Genomic DNA, 5,175 nt, shown 5'->3' with positions numbered 1-5,175 from the left:
GGAAGCCCAGGAACACAAGGTAGCATTCGTGACTTGGACTATTCTAAAGGCAACATGGGTTGCCTTGGAGTCAGATGAACTATATTCATTTGTGTCTTGGCTATGGCCGGCCGTGCTGCTTTCCTCTTTTAGGCTTGAAGTTAAAAAGCTATGGGATTAGTCTTACCTGCCAGAGAGAACAATGGGCTAATGTGACACAAGCCAGGAGAGCTTTCTCGAATAAATGATGCTGTGCTCAATTTACAATAGCTTGAAAATAACAGTAATTATTATAGGTGGAGAAGACATTCTATGGCACTGTGCTGAAAAGTCACAAACCTTCTGGGTCTAGCAAAAATTCCTGCAGAGGTTCTCAAGTTAAAGTGAAAGGAAAGGACTTAAGTCATGAGCGTCATCTCACATGGGTGCAATCTCAAGTGATCAAGCAGGTACTCGAGAAAAATCGTTCTATAAATTCAATTTGGGACTGAATCTGGCAACTTCTTCTTGGGCCCGGCGGATGAGTGGTGGTGTACTGAGCAATCTCCATTTCTTCATTGTTGAGGCCAGTGGCAAATGAGAATGCTTGAGGAGAATAAGAATGCAGATACATACCCTACGTGTCATTTTTAGATTGAAAACTTCTTACAATGTTATTGTTAACAATAATTGTTTAGGGCAATATTGATCACTTGTATTCATTTTTGGATGAGCTCCAAAGCAGTTCTAATGGAAGAGTGAGGCCCTCCCGGCGGTGTCCTCCTGCTGCCTGGGTCTGGCGGTGGCTGCTGCTGCTGCTGCAGAAATTTCTCCTGACTGGGCTGCGGGTGCGTCTTCACCTCCAGGAAGGAGAGTTTTGCAACTGAGCAGATGCTTTACATTAGCAGCTGGACAAGCTATTGGCTGATCCTTGGCACTTATTTATCAACATTCTTATACCAACTCGGCACATGTACTCTTGAGGCGATGTGAAACATGACAGAATGAAATATTCAGTCGTTATCTTGCAATTTACATTTTACCATAATTAGCAAAGAGGCATCAATGAGGACTCTGGATGTAATTCTAAATTTCAGTTGAATTTTCAGTTTTCATATTAAGAAAACCATAATTAATCCTTAAACTATGTTGCTGCCTGAACATTGGGAAAACTGAGGGGATAAAATCAGTGCTATGTGCTATGGATACAACATAAAAAAACATATTTTTTTATATTTTTATATTTTGTAACATGTATGTATTTAGTTATAGCTGCAAATAAATATAGATCTGCAGAAATATAGATCTGCAGAAATAGATATTTAGATAGTAGAGATATAGGATTTTGTTGTATGTAAACCTGAAATAACTAGAGATTCTCTTTCGATTATGTATCTTAAAGTCTGTCCACCATGTAAAAAGGAAGAAAATTGGCAACCACTGATTATCTTTATTTGGGAAATAAATCCTTACTGAGTTCCTAAAACTTGGATTAGTTGCTACTTGGTGTGCATGCTTGTATGAGTGTTGGAAAGAAATCCTATCTTGACTTAATACCTGAACAACTCAAATGTATTAGGTTTTACATGTGCACATTTTTACTATAACATTGCTATTGAGATAACAATAATACCAGAAACTATAAATGTGAACTTCCTTCTATCAGAGAAGGCACGTGATTTTAAACAATCATAATTTCAAAGACTCATATGACTTTGAGAGCACAGATAAATTTCCCTTGGACCTTTCTCCTAGGTTGATGACAAAGACAGGTAAAGGGTTTTTTTTTTTTGTGTTTTTTTTTTGTATTGTGATATATTGTGTTATGTTTTTAAAGAAGTTCAATAGTTAGGCTCAGAAGAAGTCTCTACTATCAGGTAGGTTTTGGAGGTCTGAAAGGGGAACACCCTTACTGATAGGAAGTCTGCTGGGCCGTGATCTGAGAATCTACCTGGAGGAAGCACTGAGAGGAAAAGAGGAAGACTAATGGAGATGACCATGGGAGCTCAAATGTGAGTGACTTGTGTAAGGCTGAAGGGAGAAAGGAGACCATATTCTCAATTATCTTCCATCACTCAGACACATGGCCCCCAAATCTTCACACATAACTTTCTAAAGTGGGTTTCATAAGAAAGAGATACAACAGGATCACAGAGTTTGGGAAAAGCCACATACCCAGAGCTCTGTTTTTGCAGGGGAAGGAAAAATCCTGATCCCTTACTAAACTGACAAGACAGCTGGAAATCGCTGTTTTTAATATAGACAATTGTCTCAAATTGTGTTTTTATTAAAATCAATTCCAAGATCAGGGTGCCCAGGTAGTGGGGTCAGTTAAGGCTCCAACTCTTGGTTTTAGCTCAGGTGGTGATCTCGGGGTCATGAGATGGAGCCCTATGTAGAGCCCCATATGGATCTCCACGCTCTGCGTGGAATGTGTTTGAGATTCTCTCTTCCTTTCCCTCTGCCCCTTCTGTTCATGTGCGTGTGCGCTCTCCCCGTCCCCCAAATAAATAAATCTTTAAAATCAATTCCAAGATTGAGGTAAGACATTTTAAATACTAAAATCCTCAAATTCTTTTTGGATGTGTTCACTATTTTCCTAATTAATCATAAGGTTTTTAAGTACAAAGCTGAATTTAAATCTGGATGATGAAAATAATGGAAATATCTTTCTGAGGCCAGAAGCACGTATACTTTGGAAGCTGGCTACCTCTTATTAATAATACATTCAAATATAGGAAGCATTATAACATGCAAAGTCTTCCAACTAAAAGAGCTTTCCGGTAGATATCTAATTTAGAGACAGTATTGTTAACAATGTTGACATTTAAGTGGCCATAGCTAAAGCATTGCAAAGAACATTCCATTACAATAAATGTGAAAACCGACAACTTTTCTTGGTGTTCAGCTTAACAGAATTTAAGTGTATTGGTTGACGTGTGAAGGTTGAAATAACTAGAAATGACTTTCATAACTAGAAAGTTTATCTAATAGTTTTTTTTTTTTTTTTACCTAATAGTTTTAAAAAGGGGGGCACTCCTAGAGAAAAGCTTTCAGTGCAATGGGACTACAATAGGAAGGGGAAATTTATGGCATACGGAAGTCTACTTCCCTGAGTTCTGTATCTGAAACCATGGTTAGCTGTACAAGCCCATATTTTCTCCTTCACAGAACTAGTCCACTTTCAAGACTCCAGCCCTAGTCTGTTACAAGACTAATTGGATGCCCCATCAGGTTAAACACAACATTTCTATACCTGAGTAGACCATACCATCTATAATGCCCCTACTCCTTCCAGCCCCCCACTACAAAAGAAAATCCAAACTTCCTCCCCTTTCTGACTTACCTGTATTCCAGTTGGATCAACTGACAAGTACAAGTTTTAATTTTTTGTAGTAACTCACTTTTAACCTTTTATCCATGACTGTCAATATACTCATCATATCCAAATTGTTGATATTCCTCTCAGTTTTTCTTTCTTTCTTTCTCTCTATTCAGCTCTAGAAGCCACTGGCAAGTTAATCCCCCAGAACTTCATTTTTAGTTGGTAACTCTTTTGCTAAAAATGCTAAATGTCTACTCACTGCCTCCTAAGCCTGGGAAACAATGACTCCCACAAGCAACTTATTTCCTATTTCTTCTCATCACTATTGCCTGACTACAACTCATAAGGCCTGAGTCTCTGAACATGCCAGGCCATTCCCAGCTCTCCTTTACATAGCCCACTACTGGACCCTTTCCCATCCTCTTTACCTTTACTGGCTCACTAGAAGACCAATTCCTCTAAGGATACTTTACTGACAACATTAGTCTCATCGGTCTTTTGTCTTACTTCATACATAAGCCATAGGAATAAACCAATATTTCTAGTTTGTTCATTTAATTATAGGAAAACGGGATCCCTGGGTGGCGCAGCGGTTTGGCGCCTGCCTTTGGCCCAGGGCGCGATCCTGGAGACCCGGGATCGAATCCCACGTCGGGCTCCCGGTGCATGGAGCCTGCTTCTCTCTGCCTGTGTCTCTGCCTCTCTTTCTCTCTCTGTGACTATCATAAATAAATAAAAATTAAAAAAAAAAAAAAAAAACATTTAATTATAGGAAAACATTTTACACTATTATGATTTCAAGAAGCAGTGGTGAGACCCTAAAAAGTAATGTAAAGTGGAATTTTACCAATTAAGTCACATATTTAACATAGAGAAGAGCTGACTGATTAAAGGAAACTTGTAACAAAACATTTTAAAAATAAAAATAAAATTGTAATATTAATAAGCATTAGCAGAGAGGTATGTTTGGTTTGTGAAATTTAAATATTCACAAATTAGTTTTAAATATTGAGTCATGATTTATGATAATCAACAACTTCCGGATTTGATTAAGTTTGGGAGTTAAGCAAATACTTTATAGTAGAAAGTATTATTCATCAGAAATAATGTTTGAATTGCGTTTTAATTGTAAGGATTTTAATGATGTCATATTTAATAATTTTGATAGGATTTTAGTGATAAAAATTAAAATTTCTATAATACTTTGCAGACTTTTATTTTTTCATTTTTTTTTTTTTTTTAAAGTTAATTCAAGAATTCCTGGGATAAAAAGTCCTGGGTCAGTCCAGTGGTTTAAGAGTCAGGATTAAGACTTTTTTTCTTTTCTTTCTTTCTTTTTTTCTTTTCTTTTTTTTTTTTTTTTTAGGGGGAGGGGAGGTGGATGGGTGAGGGAGAGGGGGAGAGAGAATCCTCAAGCAGTCTCCATACCCAGTGCGGAGCCCAATGCAGGATTCCATTTCACAACCTTGAGATCACCACCTGAGCCCAAGTCGAGTCCATCGTTAATTGAGTGAGCCACCCAAGCGCCCAATACTTAGCCGACTTTCTAAAAATGTACTTTCAAATGCATTATGTAAGTGGGCCTTCATAACAACATTTTAAGATCATAAAGACTGGCATTCCCATTTTAAAGATGAAAAAACTAAAATTAAAGAACCACATATATCTGTAAACTAATTTGATTCTCAACATTGAAGGGTGGTTATTCCTATTTTTTACTTTGGAGAAGAAACAACTGAACCTGTAAGAAGTTAAATTATATGTCCATAGTCACTAGGCTGTCAAGTAGCACATTTGTGATTTATAAATCCCAGTCTGTCCAATTCCAAAATCTCTGTCTTTCTGTAGTTCTTCCAACATGTTCCACGATATATCACAAAGAACACATACCA

Source organism: Canis aureus, chromosome 2 (assembly GCF_053574225.1).
Source record: "Canis aureus isolate CA01 chromosome 2, VMU_Caureus_v.1.0, whole genome shotgun sequence".
Classification (NCBI taxonomy): Eukaryota; Metazoa; Chordata; class Mammalia; order Carnivora; family Canidae; genus Canis; species Canis aureus.
Note: the sequence above shows the minus strand (reverse complement) of the source record.